The 20,115-nt window shown below is 48.0% G+C and overlaps 1 protein-coding gene and 1 non-coding gene across 7 annotated transcripts in view; one reads left to right on the top strand and one right to left on the bottom strand.

The window, feature by feature from the left end:
* The window catches only part of PC (pyruvate carboxylase), a 113,140-nt gene that overhangs the window by 29,263 nt on the left and 63,762 nt on the right, over positions 1-20,115 (top strand). The window lies entirely within an intron of this gene.
* LOC135270287 (U7 small nuclear RNA) lies at positions 8,019-8,080 on the bottom strand. Its single transcript, XR_010338448.1, has one exon. It is a non-coding gene; the product is annotated as a U7 small nuclear RNA (small nuclear RNA).

The following is a 20,115-nucleotide window of genomic DNA, read 5'->3' on the forward strand; positions in this document are numbered from 1 at the left end:
AATAATTAATGCTCACTTTTTTTTATTTTTTTGCACTACTGGGTAGACTGAACACCCCATGTTCATTCTGCTGCTGCCAAGTTCATCTTGGTAGGTGCTCATTTCAGGCTGGCCTGATTCTTGTTTCATTTTTGTTTTTAGGCAGAGTCTCGCTTTGTTGCCCAGGCTGGAGTGCAGTGGCCTGATCCCAGCTCACCGCAACCTCCGCCTCCTGGGGTCAAGTGTTCTCCTGCCTCAGCCTCCCAAGTAGCTGGGATTACAGGTGCCCACCACCATGCCTGGCTGATTTTTGTATTTTTTTTTTTTTTAGTAGAAACGGGGTTTCACCATGTTGGCCACACCGGGTTCAAACTCCTGACCTCAGGTGATCTGCCCACCTTGACCTCCCAAAGTGCTGGGATTACAGGTGTGAGCCACCGGGCCTGGCCTTGATTTTTGTTTTTAAAAAAATGTTTCAAGCCTTTTTATGTTGTCTTGTTGTCTGGATACAGAAAAGGGTACCTGTTTTATTTAATCTACAGAGAGATGACGATCTTTTTGTAGTGCCCCTCCATTTCCAAGGTACTTTCATGTGTATGGTCTCAGTCAATGCTTGCCTGCCTTCCACATTTTAGAGGACTGGCCCCATGTCACAGCCTTCAGCCACTGAGTCTCAGGGAGGTTCATTATTGCCCCCTGGACACCAAGCTATAGATGAACTTCACTTCCAAGAGTCTTTGGCCTTTCATTTCGCACATTTCTGCGGAAGAGGAAGACAAGGAGACCATCACCTATTGATTTGTTCATATATACACAGGTTTTATTTTCCAGATTGGCATTTTTTTATAGATATCTACCCTATTCCTAATTGTATTCACACATTTAAACGAAACTTTCCTTCAGAATACCTATTCATTTTTCATGTTCTCCTTTTCTAGTGCTCCCTTCTCCCCTCCCACCTTTTCCACACAAATTTTGTATTATTCATTGTCTCACTTCTCTAAGTTGCCTTCTGAGTTCAGTGATTGTAGCCACGCCCTCTCTAGCACGACTGTCTGCCTGTGAAGCTTTGCCCGCGCAGCGTGCAGTCATCCCCCTCCTCCCCTTGCCCTGTCCGCACAGGTTCTCTCTCTCTGCGTTCACTCTGCTCTCCAGGTTCCCCTCCTTTGCCAGGGAGAGGCCTTCCTGGCTCTTTAGTGGTTCTGCCCCCAGTCTGCTATCAGCCTGTCATGATCACCTTATCACATTCACACCCATCTGCTCTCAGGGCCATTTTAAATATTTGTTTTACAATTAAAAAACAGATTAGGCCAGGCACAGTGTCTCACACCTGTAATCCCAGCACTCTGGGAGGCCAAGGTGGGCAGATCACCTGAGGTCAGGAGTTTGAGACCAGCCTGACCAACATGGAGAAACCCTGTCTCTACTAAAAATGCAAAATTAGCTGGATGTGGTGGCGCATGTCTGTAATCCCAGGTACTTGGGAGGCTGAGGCAGGAGAATCGCTTGAACTCAAGAGGTGGAGGTTGCGGTAAGCCTAGGTCACACCATTACATTCCAGCCTGGGCAACAAGAGTGAAACTCCCATCTCAAAAAAAAAAATTACATATTTAAAATGTAATGTATGGATGGGTATTCACAGCAGCATTATTCAAATACAAAAAAAATTAGCCGGGTGTGGTGATGCATACCTGTAATCCCAGCTACTCAGGAGGCTGAGGCGGGAGAATCGCTTGAACCCGGGAGGCAGAGTTGGCAGTGAGCTGAGATGGTGCCATTGCACTCCAGCCTGGGCAACGAGAGTAAAACTCCATCTCAAAAAAAAAAAAAAACAGCCAAAAGGTGGAAACAACCCAAATGTTCATCAACCAATGAATGGCTAAACAAAATGTGGTCTACCCACCCAATGGAATGTTGTTCGGCCATAAAAAGGAATGGAGTGGCTGGGCGCGGTAGCTCACGCCTGTAATCCCAGCACTTTGGGAGGCCAAGGCAGGTGGATCACCTGAGGTCTGGAGTTCGAGACCAGCCTGCAACCTGGTAAAACTCCGTTTCTACTAAAAATACAAAAATTAGCTGGGCGTGGTGGCAGGCACCTGTAATCCCAGCTACTTGGGAGGCTGAGGCAGGAGAATCGCTTGAACCCAGGAGGCAGAGTTTGCAGTGCGCCGAGACCACGCTATTGCACTCCAGCCTGGGTGACAAGAGTGAAACTCTGAGGCCGGGCGTGGTGGCTCACGCCTATAATCCCAGCACTTTGGGAGGCTGAGGCAGGTAGATCACGAGGTCAAGAGATCGAGACCATCCTGGTCAACATGGTGAAACCCCATCTCTACTAAAAATACAAAAATTAGCTGGGCATGGTGGCGCATGCCTGTAATCCCAGCTACTCAGGAGGCTTAGGCAGGAGAATTGCCTGAACCCAGGAGGCACAGGTTGCGGTGAGCCAAGATCGCGCTATTGCACTCCAGCCTGGGTAACAAGAGGAAAACTCCATCTCAAAAAAAAAAAAAAAAAAAAAAGGAAGGAAGTACTGACATGAAAACATTGTGCTAAGAAAGAAGCCAGACACAAAAGGTCACATATTATATAACATTTCTATGAAATATCCAGAATAGGCCATAGAGATGCAAAGCAGTTACTGGTTGCCAGGGGCTGGGGGTGGGTGGGAATGGGGAATGACAGCTAGTGGTACCAGGTTTCTTTTTGGAGTGATGAAAAGGTTCTGGAATTGGAGAGTGGTGATGGTTACCCACATTGTAAATATGCTAGAAACCACTGAACTGTATAGTACTGGTAACTAGAATACGTGCATGATTAGGCCTATGTATTAAACAGTTCTAGTTGGTCACGTCCCTAGTCCCCGGTTGTGTTGACGTGCCACGGTTTGTTTAACCATTTGCCTACTGTTGAGTACTTGGGTTATTTCCAGGATTTTGTCATCAATGATAACGGTAAGCCTTACTTTCAAAGTTTGATATGCTTTTTAAAAAATTTTACTTCCTACGCGATGCCAGGCACTTAAGAAGTACTCTATAAATATTTATTGAATTATCTATGCTTGCTATTCCTGTTTCATTAGTGTAGATAATTACTTTCTGTTCCAGATTATTTCAAAAGACAATATTCCTTAAACTATTAGCCTTTCAGTAAGAGCTGTACATTTTACAGTGTAAGTGGTGTATTTCAGATAGAAAATAGTTTGCTTGCCTTTTCTGATCACAAAGGTAGTATCTGCTAATTATAAGAGATTCAGATATTGGCCTTGCCTGGGCAGTGACCTTTATTACAGTCCTCCAAACAATTCCACATCTGCAAAGAAACATGCTTCTTATCTCTTTGCCATCTTCTCTGCATCTTGAGTTTGTTAGACTCATTTTCTTCCAAAAAATTTCTTAGATACCTTCTGCTAGACAGTAGTCTATGATGTATGATGCCATTGTCCTCTTTTTTTTTTTTAACTCCCCTCCCCTCCTCCTTTGTCCTCTTGTCCAAAGATCATGTCTATCCTGTTTGCAAATAAGAAGGAATAATAGGCCAGGCTCAGTGGCTCACAAGGCCTGTAATCCTATCACTTTGAGAGGCCAAGACGGGCGGATTACTTGAGCTCAGGAGTTCAAAACCAGCCTGGGCAACATGGTGAAACCCTGACACATGCTAATTTTTTGTCACTATAAAAAATTAGCCAGGCATTGTGGCATACACATGTAGTCCCAGCTACTCAGGAGGCCAAGGTGGGAAGATCACTTAACCTGGGAGGCGGAGATTGCAGTGAGCTAAGATGGCGCCAAAAAAAAGAAGGAAGAATAATGTGCCATTTGTTCTGCTAAGTCAACATCCTTAATTTCTAACTTTTTTCCTTTCTTTTCTTTTTTAAAACTGAGGTGTGCACTATCATGCCCAGCTACTGGTCTCCTTGCCTCAAGTGATCCTCTTACCTTCGCCTCACAAAGCATTGGGATTACAGGTGTGAGTCACCATGCCTGGCTCAACTTTTCTTTTTTTTTTTTTTGACAGAGTCTTGCTCTGTCGCCCAGGCTGGAGTACAATAGTGCACTCTCGGCTCACTGAAGCCTCTGCCTCCCGGGTTCAAGAGACTCTTGTGTCTCAGCCTCCCAAGTAGCTAGGATTACAGGTGTGTGCCACCACACCTGGCTAATTTTTGTATTTTAGTAAAGATGTGGTTTCACCATGTTGGCCAGGCTGGTCTCGAACTCTTGGCCTCAGGTGATCCACTGGCCTCAGCCTACCAAAGTGCTGGTATTACAGGCATGAGCCATTGTGCTCGGCCACTTTTTTTCTTTTCTTTTTTTTTTTTGGTTTGAGGTCTTCTGACATTCTGAAGCTGTGTGCTTTTCTGTGACCTTTTAAACCCTATGTATTGGCCGGGCATGGTAGCTCACATCTGTAATCATAGCACTTTGGGAGGCCAAGGCGGGCAGATCATTTGAGGCCAGGAGTTCAAGACCAGCCTGGCCAACATGGTGAAACCCTGTCTCCACTAAAAATACAAAAATTAGTTGAGTGTGGTGGCGCACCTGCGTGCCTGTAATCCCAGCTACTCAGGTGGCTGAAGCGGGAGAATCACTTGCATCTGGGAGGCGGAGGTGGCAGTGAGCCGAGATTGCACCACTACCGCACTCCAGCCTCGGCAGCAGAGCGAAACTTTGTCTCAGAAACAAAAACAAAACCCAAACCCTGTGTATTCCATAGCTCTCTTGTAAGGAATGTACCGATGGGTCTCTTTCCCCTTTCCCTGTGTTGTGCAGTGGAGCTGTTCCTAGCTGGCCTCTGTCTGTTCACCTTTCCCTGCTGCCCCGTCGTTACTCAGCACACCTCAAGACGGGATGTGGCAGCAATGCTGGACCGTTCCCTGTGTGTGAAGCTAGTAGTGTTATTGACTATGCCTTGCTATTTTCTTCAGAGTCATTTTTCTAGGAACCGTCTGAAACCCGTGTTTTAGCTAACAGCAAGCTTGGACAAGGTGGTTCATCAGAGTCAGGGTTAAAGCCTAGGAAATGAAGTGAAACTAATGAGCCTTCCCAGAAGCCTCATCTTCTCCAGCCGTCTATGGCTCTGGGCTTCCTTGTGGGTGGTAAACAGCTTGTGCCTGTGTAGCTGGCAGCCACGTAGGGATCTGGGCCAGAGACAGAAATGAAAGAGTGGAGGAAGACCAGGTACTTGTCCCTGGAGTTGTGGATGTGCCTCTGGAAGTGCTAGCTGGGCTCATTGCTTTTTTTTTTTTTTTTTAAGTAAAGGCGGGGTTTCACCATGTTGGTCAGGCCTTGAACTCCCGACCGCAGGTGATCCACCCACCTTGGCATCCAACGTGCTTGGATTACAGGCATGAGCCACCTTGCCCGGCTGCTTTTTTTTTTTTTTTTTTATGGAGACGGATTCTTGCTCTGTTCCCCAGGCTGGAGTGCAGTGGCTCGATCTCTGCTGACTGCAACTTCTGCCTCCTGGGTTCAAGCAATTCTTTTGCCTCAGCTTCCTGAGTAGCTGGGACTGCAGGTGCACAGCCCACCACCATGCCCGGCTAATTTTTTGTGTTTTATTAGAGATGGGGTTTCACCATGTTGCCCAGGCTGGTCTCGAACTCCTGAGCTCAGGCAATCTGCCTGCCTCGGCCTCCCAAAGTGCTAGGATTACAGGCGTGAACCACTGCGCCCTGGTACTTTTTTTTTTTTTTACAGTCTTGCTCTTTCACCCAGGCTAGAGTGCAGTAGCACGATCTCGGCTCACTACAAGTAACCTCTACCTCCTGGGTTCAGGCGATTCTCCTGCTTCAGCCTTTTGAGTAGCTGGGATAACAGGTGTGCACCACCACGCCCAGCTAATTTTGTGTTTTTAGTAGAGACAGGGTTTCAACACATTGGCCAGGCTGGTCTATAACTCCTGACCTAAAGTGATTCGCCAGCCTCAGGCTCCCAAAGTGCTAAGATTACAGGTGTGAGCCACTGTGCCCAGACTAGGCTCATTGCTTTTCCAGCCAATGCTGATAACTGAAAGACTGTTTTAATCTTAGAATGGTTATTTGTTAAATGAAAGTACCTCTGTCTTAGCTGTCTCCTCATCCTTCTTGTCATTATTTAGATTTCCAGCCCCAGACTCTCCTCTCAGATTTAAGACTGTCTGAAACCTTTATACTTCTTCAGTACATCTGTTCTGGGATTTTAGGTGCTGGTTGGGCTTTATATAGACCAAGGGACCCCTAACCTCATTCACAAGCACAGGGGAATTGCCATGAGGAAGATGGGGTGAGAGAGGGAACTCCTTTCTCTTTGTAGAGCCTTGTCAGTCAGATTCTCAGGGACAGCTCCAAAGTGTGGGGGAAATGAGATGAGAATTCTTGGGTGGTTTTGGATCTGCTGTTTGGTTTTTCCTCATCGAGAGCTAAATTTATATAAAAGAGTACAACAGTAGAATAATCACAGCAACTATAAATAATAACGGCAACTAAGTTCGTTCTGCTCTCCTGGGGCGTCTTCAGGAATTATCTCTTATTTACAACAGTCCTGGAGGTCAAAGATGTTTAATCTGAAGAAACTGAGGCTCCAAGGGGTGAACCGCTTGTCCAGGGTCATCCGGCCGGGGTGTGGCAGAGCTCAGATCCAGGCTTCTGTCTGCGACCCCACTGCCATGCCCCTGCCTTCCCCTGCACCAGAACAAAGCCACCCCCACATTGCCGCGGCGTGTTCGTGCTTTTATTTCTCCGAATTGCTCCAGGATTTTGCTTTGTCATTTCGGTGCTTGTGTCCTTTGCAAAGTCTTTTGCTTCCTTTTATTTTTCTGACCCCAGTAGCATCTGACGCGACGCCTGGGAGGAAGCAGGGATCTTTGCTTAGACATCTTGGTTTTCATCTGTTTTACAGAATTATCCTTGGCCTCTGTGCTCTTTTTCCTTTGATTTCCTCTCGGAAATACTGCTTCTTTAAGGCCATCGTGAAGATGAAGATAACCTGCCCGGGATTTGAGAAGTGTTTTTAGCAAGCAGCTGAGTTTTTAGCGGGGTTGTTTCCAAACTCCACGTTGCCCTAGTGAAAGTGAGTTGTCTTCCTCACGCCGCCGCCTGGGAACCGGCGCATAGGTGGATGCAGGTGGGTGGCAGTTGAGCCAAGGGCCAAGTAAGGCATTCCATCCTCGGCCACACTGCCCTGGGCTCACGCCTGTATTTCTATGTCCTGAATACATTACATTTGCATCCAGGCTCAGCTCTGTTCCCTGAGGAGGTTGGAGTTCTGATAGCCCACTGAAGGAAGGAAGACAAAGAAATGACTCTGTGATTCTGGATTGCTGGGAAGCTGTTGCTTAGGGTGGGTGCTCTGCCCTTTCGGGTGCTCCAGACAGGTCCCCGGGGGACAGGCCTTCCAGGGGCTGCCACTTTCTCCAGTGTTAGATCCATGTCTGTTTTCCTGTCCCCCTCCCTTGTCCCAGCTTTATCATCTGAGATCTGGAGCTTGTTTCCAAAGCTGAATTTAAGTTTCAGGCTTTCCTTCCCATCCAGCTGTTAGGCAGGGACTTCTGGCAGGAAAAAGAAGAAAGAGATTTCTGTTGCCTGTACGAGGGTGACGGGTGCTGGATGAATACCAGTTATGGAGAAGTTCTTGCCGACGAGTAGCCTGGCACCTTTCTGCAGGGTTTCTTCTGAGCTAGCTGGATTCATCGTGTTGGCCTGCGGAGTCTTTCCCCTCCTCCCCTCCTCTGTGCCCCAGGAGGAGGCGTGGTATACTCTGGGTCTTTCCTCGTCACACAGACTTCTCTCTGTGTTTGATTACCAGAATGAGCCAGCCTTATTCTGAGTCCATTCATTCATTTATTCATTCAACAATCATTTTGTGCGAGGCACCATGGTAACCTGCATTTTAAGGCTGTGATTGCTATTATCAAGCCATTTGCAGAAGTTTGGGTCACTGATGTGCCTTTGACCTGATGCCCATTTTATAAACCCAGGGACTCCTCTTGAGTAATACGACATCTCTGTACCTGTTCTCCAAGAGTTATGGCTTAGGTTTTTGCTTTTGTTTTTATTTTTTAAACGGGGCTTTCTGGCAAAGACCTGAAAGCCTGCTAGACAAATTCTAAAAGAGCTGTAACACTAAGGCCTAGGTTTCAATTCTGACTTCATGCAAAGAACTCCTCTCCCTTGTTATCTGTTTGCAGTTCCTAGCACAGATCTTCAGCATTGGTGTATTCACTGCCTCTGGCTAAAGTGACTGTTGTCACTACCCTGCCTCTCCTCACCAGCCAGTGGCTTATCATTTCTTCCCAGCTTGTCAAGCTCCTGGAGATCTCAGGAGACACAGGCCCTACTCAGGGCTCTGCAAAGATGTTCTTTAAGGGTGTGAGTAAAGGGATACCTTTTTTTTTTGAGACAGAGTCTCACCCTGTTGCCCAGGCTGGAGTACAGTGGCTTGATCTCAGCTCATTGCAACTTCTGCCTCCCAGGTTCAAATGTTTCTTGTGCCTCAGCCTCCCGAGTAGCTGGGATTACAATCATGTGCCACAACGCCTCGCTAATTTTTGTATTTTTAGTAGAGACAGGATTTCACCATGTTAGCCAGGCTGGTCTGGAACTCCTGGCCTCAAGTGATCCACCTGCCTTGGCCTCCCAAAGTGCTGGGATTACAGGTGTGAGCCACCGTACCTGGCCTGAAGAGAGAATTTGAAAATAGAAAAAAAAATTTCCATTCGTTTTACCTTTTGAGGCTAACTCAGACAGCTGGAGATAGTCCACGTGGGCCCATAGTTCCAGGATAGTGTGAGTCTTCAGGGACTCTCCTGAAACCCTCTTGTTTCTATGGGTGCTGGAAACTTGCGGGGCTTGGTTTAGTTCCTCTCTGAGCTTCCCTATTAAAGGAACTTCTGAGTAGATGAAATCTTACAGGGAGAAGTTCTGAATGTTGCTGCCCCCTCCTCCTGGGCCTTCTCCACTGCTCTGGGGGCGCTGCCTTGAGGCCAGAGTTAAAAGACTATTTGGAGGTCACACATGCTCAGCATGGCTTAGGGGGTGAGGAAGACTTTTATTTATTCTTCTGTCTCTTACCCCCCTACTTATCTCATCACTACACCCACATCCCTAAAAAGAGAATGGTGGAAGTAGATTTTGTTGGGCCAGGAGTGGTGACTCACGCCTGTAATCCCAGCACTTTGGGAGGCTGAAGTGGGCGGATTATTTGAGGTCAGGAGTTTGAGACCAGCCTGGCCAACATGGTGAAACCCCATCTCTACAAAAACACAAAAAATTAGCTGGGCTTGATGGTGTGCACATATAATCCCAGCTGCTTGGGAGGCTGAGGCATGAGAATCTCTTGAACCCAGGAGGCAGAGGCTGCAGCGAGCCTGGATCGTGCCACTGCACTCCAGCCTGGGCAATGAGTGAGACTCTGTCTCAAAAAAAGTAGATTTTGTATATGTTTTTTTTTTTTTTTGAGACGGAGTCTTGGTCTGTTGCCAGGCTGGAGTGCAGTGGCTCGATCCCGGCTCACTGCAACTTCCGTTTTCCGGTTTCAAGCAATTCTCCTGCCTCAGCCTTCTGAGTAGCTGGGACAACAGGCACGCACCAGCTAATTTTTTGTACTTTTAGTAGAGATGGGGTTTCACCATGTTGGCCAGGATGGTCTCGATCTCTTGACCTCGTGAGCCACTGCGCCCGGCCGATTTTGTATATGTTTTTTGAGATGATGTTTCACTCTGTTGCCCAGGCTGATCTTGAACTCCTGGACTCAAGCAGTCCTCCTGCCTCAGCCTCCCAAAGTGCTGGTATTGTAGGCATGAGCCACCACGCCTGGCCTAGAAGTAGAATGTTAATTGCAGAGTTGGTTTTAGTGGACTCAAAACATTATAGTTTATTTACCTCCCTTCTACAGGACTTGGGAGTGGAAAGAGGAATTTTAATTGCCTTGCATATGAATTTTTCTTTTTTTTTGAGACAGTCTTACTCTGTTGCTCAGGCTGGAGTGCAGTGGTGCAATCTTGGCTCATTGCAACCTCTACCTCCTGGGTTCAAGCGATTCTCCTGCCTCAGCCTCCCGAGTAGCTGGGATTACAGGTACCTGTCACCATGCCCAGCTGGTTTTTGTATTTTCAGTAGAGATGGGGTTTCACCATGTTGGCCAGGCTGCTCTCGAACTCCTGTTCTCAGGTGATCCACCCGCCTCGGCCTCCCAAAGTGCTGGGATTACAGGCGTGAGCCACCGTGCCCCGTCATGAACTTTTCTTTAATGCAAAATTCTTTAAGAGGTGGGAAAAGAGTTCTATTTGCTGTTTTCATCACCACCTAGAGAGCTCACTGGCTGCTGTGAGGGAAGGGACTTGGGCATTTGACTAAAGATTTTGCAAATCATGGTGGGTGCTCTATCAGGTGTGTGCTAACTTAGGAGAAAGCTAACCAGCTTCCAGTTTGTCCCCTTCCTGCAGCAGGAGGTCCTCTTGGACAATCCCAGGCTCTAGGCTGCCCATGGAGCCAACCCTGGGGTGTGAGTGCCATGATCCCAGAAGGCTGAGGCTGGGCTCAGGTGCTTCTTGCCCCAGGTAACCGAAGCTCAGGCCAAATAAATTTGCCCCGTATTGTACAGAATGCCAAGGGTCTTCCAGACCCTTTCCCCTTGTCAGTAACTGTCATATCCACCAGTGCAGTGGACAGGCATCCTGTAGGTGTTAGACATTCCAAAGCTGAAGTCTAGCTAAGGCAACACACATACACAAGAGAAGCTGGAGGACAAAATGCCACGCAACAAGTGCAGCCTACAGAAAATAGCCATCAGTCCGCCGGCCCGGTTCCAGTTTTCCTTGGAGCTTAGCTCTAGGATTTCAGACTTGACCTCTTAGCTTATCAATTCTTTATGCTCTTGAACTCCATCTTAGGTAGGAAAAGGTGAAGGGTGATCTCTGGAATCTTACACCAATTTGCATAGACCCTTGTGATAAGTAGAGTGCTTTAGTATACATTATTAAGTGACGACCACGTGGTTCACGCTTTGGGCTCCCAGCACTTTGGGAGACTGATGTGGGTGGATCATTTGAGGCCAGGAGTTCGAGACCAGCCTCATCAACACAGTGAAGTCCCTGGTCTACTAAAAATACAAAAGCTAGCCAGGTGCACACATGTAATCCCAGCCACCCAGGAGGCTGAGGCACGAGAATCCTTTGAACCTGTGAGGCGGAGGTTGCAGTGAGCTAAGATTGCACCACTCACTTCAGCTGGGTGATAGAGCAAGACTTTGTCTCAAAAAAACAAAAACAAAAACATTCCTGCATGGGGTGAGGGCTCTGGGTTTGTAGACGATTTGCCCAGGGTCATGAAGAACTGGGGCTGGGATTCAGGTTTTCTGCTACCAAATCTTGTTTACTTTCTGCAGTGCCATGTTTTTCTCCCTTCTGGGTTTATTATTTCCCTATTTGCCCAGTGCCTTCTTGGATCACTGCTCAGTTAGCCACTGGGGAGACTAAGGCGACTAAGCTGTAGCTTCAGGACTGGCAGCTTCTAGGAACTCAGGTTCCCCAGAATTGAGGTGAGTTACCTGCTGCCTGTAGCCAGCGCTTTGCTTAGACGGTGAGGTCTGCCTTCATCCTGTTCGGAGCACAGACAAAACTGCTTGGCAGGTCTGGTGCGGTGGCTCACACCTGTAATCCCAGCACTTTTGGAGGCCGAGATGGGAGGATCACTTGGATCCAGGAGGTAAAGACCAACCTGGGCAACATAGTGCGAACCCATCTCTACAAAATAATAATAGTAATAGTAAAATAAAACTGCTTGGCAATGCGCAGGACGGGCTTGCTGTCTGCAGCTGTGGGCGTGGCCTGACCTATGCTAAGGGAAAGACCACAGGGACTGGGCCAAGTGTGGTGGGTGAGGCGGGGGAAGAGGGGCGGCCCCTGCGCAGCGGGCATTTGTTCCTGCCGAGCCCCTCCAGCAGTAGGTGAGTTCCAGCAGAAGCAGTGGCTGAAAGAAACACAGTTGGTGTGCTTGTTTGGGAGGGTAAGGAGGAGGAAGGACCGAAGCAGAGGGGAGTGGAGGCTGTGAAGGGCATTGCAGGAAAGACGGAGACTGTGGGAGGGGTTGAGCTCAATGTGCCGAAAGAGGCAGTGGCTGATGCCTGTGAAGGACGGAGGGAGAAGGGAGACAGAACCAGATCTGCGGCCTCAGAGGACTGGGACCAGGCTTCCCCCAACAGCGTGTGCTCTTCAGGGCCAGGATTTTTGCCTGGCTGCCCTCTCTCTTAAGTTAGCATGAGACTAGGATAAGTCAAGGAAGTCCTAGAACCTGGCCTGCCACCTCAGAGGCCTGTGGTCCTTCTTCTGGTAGCTCTCGCTGAGGGCAGGGCCCTGGTAGTCCTCCGTGGATGGAGCGGAATCACCCCTGGAGCCCTGGCTCCCTGCAGGATCCCAGGGCACCCAGTGGTTGCATCTGCCCTTAGCTCCAGGGGCTGCCATGCGGCTTAGCGAGACTTGCCTTTGTTCTACAACTATTTACTGAGCGCGATTGTGTTCTAGGCTGCAGGCTTCATGCTGGAGACACAGCAGGGAGAAGGCCCCAGCAGTCTCCTGTCATCAGGGGGGACAGGCAGAAGGCCATTCCCTGTTTGATTACAGCTGTGAGCAGTGCTGCACAGGCAAAGCACAGTGGGTAATGAGAGTGCCCTAACCCGCTGGCCCATCAGGGGAAGCCTTCCTCCCGCTGTGGTTATCAGCCTCTCGCAGCGGGCGGCACCTGGGTGTGGAGCTTGGCAGAACATGGGGAACCTGAGGCAGGTTTCAGAGACTCCACCGCAAGCTCTCTGTAAAATGGAGTGGAGGGCGGAAGGAGCTGTGGCACCGGCGCCCGCGCTCCCTCCCTGGCTGGAGCCTGGTTGCTGGAGCTGTCCTTTTGCCTTGTGAGCCCCTTCCCATTGGTGCACCCTAGGACCCTGCTGGCACTAGTTGGTTTTTTTTTTTTTTTTTGAGGCAGGGTCTTGCTCTGTCACCCAGGCTGGAGTGCAGTGGCACCATCATGGCTCACGGCAGCCAAAACTCCCCCAGGTTCAAGTGATTTTCCACCTCAGCCTCTGAAGTAGCTGGGACCACAGGCACGCACCACCATGCCCAGCTAAATTTTTATTTTCTCTAGACATGGAGTCTCCCTATGTTGCCCAGGCTGGTCTTGAACTCCTGGACTCAAGCCATCCTCCCACTTTGGCATCCCAGAGTGCTAGGATTACAGGCGTGAGCCACCACGACTTGCCTGTCACAACTGCTAAGCAATCCCTGGTAGTGTCATTGGAGGCGATGGCAGAAATGGCTCAAGGGGACAGGGCCTATTTGGAGTTGAATTAAATGCTTCCTTGCCTGGCAGTGAATTGTCAGTTTGTAGATTATCTGTGTTTGTTCTTCCTTTTTTTTTTTTTGAAAGAAAGGAAGAAAGAAAGAAAGAAAAAGAATAAAGAGGAAGAAAGAGAAAGAGAGAGAGAGAATGGGAGTATTGCTTTCTTGCCCAGGCTAGAATGCAGTTTAGTAATGGGTATTGAAAACCTCTTTTATACCAATAATTATACTTGATGTAAACAGGAAGGAATAAGGGAAGAAAATAACAAACGAGCAGCCAACCAATATTTCATTTAAACCTATGAAATGCTATGCGATTACTGAGGAGTGATTTACTTCCAATTATGTAGTCACTTATGGAATAGGTGTGAGGTGGTAATGTATGTTTTATGTATTTGAAGTAGAGAGTTCTATAAATGTTTATTAAGTTTACTTGTTCCGGGTCTGAGTTCAAGTCCTGGATGTCCTTGTTAATTTTCTGTCTTGTTGATCTATAAAATCGTTAGCTCTTCTTGTTACATTGATCCTTTTGCCATTATGTAATGTCCTTCTTTGCCTCTTTTGCTCTTTGTTGCTTTAAAGTCTACTTTATCAGAGGCGAGAATTGCATCTCCTGCTTTTTATTTATTTGTTTATTTTTACTCTCTGATTGGTTGATAAATCTTCCTCCTTCTCTTTGTTTTGAGTCTTTGTGTATCATTGCATGTGAGATGGGTCTGGATGCAGCATACCAATGGGTTTTGGCTTTTTATCCGATTAGAATATATATAACTTTAATACTGGCATTTGATGCTAGCTGGCTGTTTTGCCCATTAGTTAGTGTAAATTTTTCGTTGTGTTAATGTTCTTTTCTTTTTGATATATTTTTGGAAAGGCTGATATTGGTTGTTCCTTTATATGTATAGTGCTTCTTTCAGAAGCTCTTGTAAAGCAGGCCTGGTGTGGTGGTGAACTCTCTAAGTACTTGTTTGTTCGCAGAAGATTTAATTTTTCCTTCGCTCATAAAGCTTCGTTTGGCTGGATAGGAAATTCTGGGTTGAAAGTTCTTTTCTTTAAGGATGTTAAATATTGGTCCCCACTCTTTTCTGGCTTGTAGGGTTTCTGCTGAGAGATCTGCTGTAAGTCTGATAGGTTTCCCTTTATGGGTAACCTGACCTTTCTCTCTGGCTGCCCTTAGTATTTTCTCCTTCATTTCAACCCTAATAAATCTGGTGATTATGTGCCTTGGGGTTGGTTTTCTTGAAGAATATCTTTGTGGTGTTCTCTGTATTACCTGGAGTTGAATATTACCCTGCCTTGCCAGGTTGGGAAAATTTTCCTGAATGATATCCTGAAGAGTATTTTCCAACTTGGATTCATTCTCTTCATCACATTCAGGTACACCTATCAAACGTAGATTAGGTCTTTTCACATAGTCCCATATTTCCTGGAGACTTTGCTCATTCCTTTTCATCCTTTTTTCTCCAATCTTGTCTTCTCGTTTCATTTCACTGAGCTGGTCCTCGACTTCTGATATCCTTTCTTCTACTTGATCAATTCGACTGTTTAAAATTGTGCCTGCTTCGCGAAGTTCTCATGTTGTGTTTTTCAGCTCCATCAATTCACTTATATTCCTCTCTAAATTGTCCATTCTCGTTAACATTTCGTCAAACCTTTTTTCAAGGTTCTTAGTTTCTTTGCATTGGGTTAGAACAAGTTCTTTTAATTCACAGAAGTTTCTTATCACCCACGTTTTGAAACCTGCTTCTGTTATTGGAACACACTCGTTCTCCATTAAGCCTTGTTCCGTTACTGATGAGGAATTGCGATCCCCTGTAGAGGGAGAGGCATTCTGATTTTGAGTATTCTCTGCCTTTTTACGCTGATTTCTTCCCTTCATTATATATTTATCCATCTGTTGTCTTTGTAATTACCGACTTTCTGACTAGGTCTCTGAGCAGACGTCCAACTTGTTGATTCCCAGCTCCGAAATCTGAGCAATCCACTGCGCCGGCCAGAATAGCGGTGTTAAGATTGATGGTGCTTTTCTGCCCGGGAGTCTCCGGACTCTACACCAAAAACTGGCGCGCTAAGGCACCAGCAAAACCGCCGCGCCGGCCACAAAAGTCGCCCTGGCGACACGTGGGGCTTCTCTGCTGGGAATCTCCTGGTCCGTGAGCAACAAATATTCATCTGAAAGTGTGGCGTCCTCTCGTTCTCTGCGCTTTCACTGGGAACTACGAGCCCGAGCTGCTAGTGATCAGCCATCTTGGATCTCTCTCTGTGTTTGTTCTTTCCTCGTATTTTTTGAGCGTTTACTATGGGCCAGTCTCAGTCCTTCCTTCGAAGGGCTCCTAGCAGTCTTCCTTTTTTCCTGGCTTCTTGTTGACCTTATGGGGAGAGATTGGGCAGGGACAAGTGAAAATCAAAACAGGCTGGGTGCAGTGGCTCACGCCTGTAATCCCAGCATGTTGGGAGGCCAAGGTAGGTGGATTGCTTGAGGCCAGGAGTTCGAGACCAGCCTGACCAACATGGTAAAACCCTGTCTGTTCTAAAAATACAAAAATTAGCTGGGCGTGGTGGTACGTGCCTGTAATCCCAGCTACTCGGGAGGATGAAGCAAGAGAATCGCTTGAACCCAGGAGGCGGAGGTTGCAGTGAGCTGAGATCACACCACTGCACTCCAGCCTGAGTAACAGAACAAGACTCTTCAAAAAAAAAAAAAAAAATCAAAACAAGCTATTCTGTTTGATCCAGTAGGAAGACGAGATAGAGCTCATAGGGAGGAAGAGAAAGCCCTGATGACTTCCCTAAGTGTTTGGATTGCCCAAATAACTTGATAACCCCAGCGAGTAGGAGAGGACAGCTCTCCCAACCCTTCAAACCCATCTTTGTCGCTCTGTGTCCTCAGGGTCAGTACTAGCCTTAGGCCTGGGCACATGTGGCCCCTATGCCAACTGCACCTGAGGGGTACCTTCCTCCAAATTTTCCAGGTCCTCCTCCAGTGCCTGGGGCTGTCAGGGGCCCCCAATACCATTCTGGCTGGGTGTTGCAAACCCACCCTGGGATCCGTATTGGCCCCTTCAGGGTACTCTCCATCCCTCTACCTTGCCCAGGGACAACAGGTGTTCTGTGGAGTTGTCCTGGGGCCCAGTTCTGGGAGATGGCTGCAGTATTTCTTTAGTGGGAATCATGTGAGATTGGGCTGCCATGATGGTGCCAACACACTAATTTTGAGTGACTCAAGTCTTTATATAGATGGGTCCCCAAAATGTATTTGTCTGGGGACCTGTGCATCCTAGAATCAACCCTGCCCAGGGGCCACCCATTGGCTCTTCTAGCTCTGCTTAGCAGCTCTGGGCCTGAACCAGAAAGGAGCATAATGGCCTATTCTGTGTCCCTGGGGCCTGAATGGCACTTTGTTTTCCGCCTTTGGCTCTGCAGGCCAAGAGGCTTTACTATGGCTCTGGTTGTAACAGTCTCGTCTCCAGTGAGAAATTCCTTCCCACCCGGATTGCACGTTGTTTTACTGAATATCCTGTGAGGACCAGGCTTTGAGCCAACTGGGGGTCTCATGTGGGTTGCTGGGTGGGGCTTATAACTGTGGTGCTGAGAGATGGAGCCTTCCTGCCAAGTGATCTCAGCTGCGGCAGGAGGAGCTCTTCGTCGAACTGGGGGCTAATTGGTAGGAAGGGAGTGTGGTGGGAATTGTTGGGAGGACCCTCCCCACCCCAGGTGAACTGAGGCTGGGGCAGCTGGGCAGAGGCAGGAGCTGATAGGATTTGCCTTCTCTTCCCTTTCTGCTGCTTGCCCTCCCTCCCCAGCCATTCCCACTCCCTCTCGGCCCACTGTAGTGGGGAAGCAGGAAAAGGGTCCCACAACTTAAAGCTGCCTGCTTTGTGTTGAGATCAAAGGAATGGAAAGGATGGAGAGGAAACCAGGGGAGAGCAGGTTGTTAGATTCAGAAGCGTCCACAGGAAGCGTCTGCTCAGCTGAGCTCTGCCCTTTACAGCTGTCAGTCATGTAGCACCGAGGTTAGCCCTCCCACCTGCTCAGGCAGGAATCACGCCCCGCATCTCCTTGACTCTTTTTGTGTCCCAAGGTAAAGAAGGCTGTTTGTTTTATTCTAAAATTGGCTTTACTTTCTCCCAGGCCAGTAGGGAGTGTCGTCCTAGATTGGTGGTTCTCAAAGTGGGGTCCTCAGGCCCCTGCAGCTCCTCAGGACCATTCCAGGGGGAGTCTGTGAGTGGAAAGAATTTCCATAACAATACCAAGGGGTTCTTTGCTTTTCCAGTGTGTTGACGTTTGCACCAATGGTGGAAAGGCAGTGGTGGGCAAAACTGGTGGGCCGTCTTGGATTGTGATGAGAATTGTAGTCACTGTGGGGACGTTACCATCTTAGCAGCATGAAGGCGCTAATCCACGAACATGTGGTATCTTTCCTTTAGGTTTTTAATTTCTTTCAATGGTCTTTTCTAGTTTTCGGTGTATACGGTTTGCATTTCTTTTCTCTTTTTGGAGATGGAATCTCTCTCTCGCCCAGGCTGGAGTGCAGTGGTGCAATCTCAGCTCACCACAACCTCCACCTCCTGGATTCAAGTGATTCACCTGCCTCAGCCTCCCGAGTCATTGGGATTACAGGCATGCGCCACCATGCCTGGCTAATTTTTTGTTTTTAGTAGAGACAGGGTTTCACCAAGCTGGTCTTGAATTCCTGACCTTGTGATCTGCCAGCCTCGGCCTCCCAAAGTGCTGGGATTTCGGACGTGAGCCACCGCACCTGGCCTAAGGTTTGCACTTCTTTTGTTAAATTTATTCCTGAGTTTGTATTCTTTTCCATGCTTGTTGTTTTTCTCTTCCTCTTCTTAACTAGACTGAAGACAGGGATGTGTCTTACCTTTTTTTTTTTTTTTTTTTTGAGACAAGCTCTGGCTGTGTTGCCCAGGCTGTGTAGTGCAGTGGCTATTTATAGATGTGATCATAGCTTACTGCAGCCTCGAACCCCTGGGCTCAAGTGATCCTCCTGCCTCAGCTTCTAAAGTAGCTGGGACTACAGGCATCTGCCATTGCACCTAGGTTATGGTTTATTTTTTTCCACGCTGCTCCTGTGAAGAAGGCTGGTAATTATTTATTATCCCCGGTCTAGTGGGGAAAGAAACTGAAGCCCAGGATGGTGGGATGACTCGTTTCTTGGCACAGCACTGGTTAACAGTAGCAGAGATAGGGCCATGGCTGATTCACAGCTCACAGCTCCTTCCAGTTGTCATCCTACACGAGACTGACTTTCTATTCTTAGCCTCCCTGGGCTGTGTCTAGGTCTCGGCCTCTCTTATATTGAGGCCCCAGGGCATGATGGAAGAGAGAAGGATTAGGGCTGTTGTCACAAGGGCTAACCATTGGGGTCATTTCTTTAGACATCTCTACTGTGCTAGATTCTCTTAGGTATTTTGAAAATGCATTACCTCATTGGGTTTCCATAGCAATTCCACAAGATGGCTCAGATCATTTGCGTTTTATAGATCAGGAAACTAAGGTTCAGAAGGTTACGTAAACTCCCAAGTTGAGGAGCAACTTAAGTATCGGAGCCGCAATGAAATACAGTTCTTGGAGCTCAAACTGCAATGCTGGGAGAGGGTAATGGTGGGTTTATGTGACCTGTGTAGAGAAGGAAGGACGCTGGGGCATTCTGGAACACTGTGAGACTGTCAACAACTAGGGTTGGGTTGGATCCATCCAGAGCATTTGCTCTTTGGCCTAGATCCGGTATCACAAAGTGGTTGGCTTGTTGCATCTTTCTAGGGGTCATGGAGAGACAATAGAGGCCTGGAAACCTTAGCCATGTGGTGCCCGGCCCTGCAGCCTTATTGTTTGGCAGTTAACTCTTGGGGTGGATACTAATTTGCCACATGTAGATCTTGCCTCCACCGGCCACATGGTGAATTCTTAAAGTGTGGGGCCATCACCCTCTCTCTGCTTCCCCATAGCACCTAGTATCATTTCTGTTACATGGTGGACCATCCTTACAAGCTTTCTGAATAAATGAAAGAAACTCTACTTGCTTGCTTTGCTCCACTGAAGTAATACGACATCAATGCATGTGTGGCTAGATTTGGGGTGGCACAAGAGAAGGATGCATCCAGCTGCCCTGATGGCACAAGGAGCTTTGTGCAGGATGGACCGTGAGCCAAGACAGGGACGGGGCAGAGGCAAGCACTACCCCAAGCTGAGCACAAATCGGCTCGTTCTCCACCTGAGCCTCGAGCTGGAAGCCTGGTTCTGTTTGTCACCCAGGACTAACAGTGCTGCTGAGCGTGTGAGCCACTCCTTCGCCAGGGCAGCAGCTCATAACCTTGCTACTGTTTAACTAAGTCAGACTCTTAGTCACCCACCTGTGGTTTTCTCAGATGAAGAAAGCAACTTTCTAACTATAAAGTTGTAGTAATTGTTGGTTTCAAGGGTATTTTACAATTGCGTAGAAGGTTAATTGTTGGGTTTTCCGACACTGGACTTTCTGTGTAAAGTGAGGACAGCATGGATCATGCTGTGTTGCTCTGCTGCAGTGAGTGGTCCGGCCCCTGTGTCCCCTTCAGCTCACCCCCGGTGCTCCAGCTGTGCCAAACTCTGCATGTTTGTGACCACACAATGGCCAGCGTCCCAGCCATGCCACTTCTCTTCCCTGTTCCCTTCCCGCCAGTCCTCAGTCACTCAGCTTGTCTGTGAGTCTCAACTCCCATGGTTTCCTGACACCTGAGTCCCCTCCTCCCACTACTAGCTCCTCGTGGGCGCTTGCTTCCTTTGGTCCCCACCACACTTGGTTTCACCTCTTTGTTTATGTGTCTAGTGCCTTCCCTGATG

Source organism: Aotus nancymaae, unplaced genomic scaffold (genome assembly GCF_030222135.1).
Source record: "Aotus nancymaae isolate 86718 unplaced genomic scaffold, 86718_ANA_hifiasm-v0.15.2.pri h1tg000059l, whole genome shotgun sequence".
Taxonomy (NCBI): Eukaryota; Metazoa; Chordata; class Mammalia; order Primates; family Aotidae; genus Aotus; species Aotus nancymaae.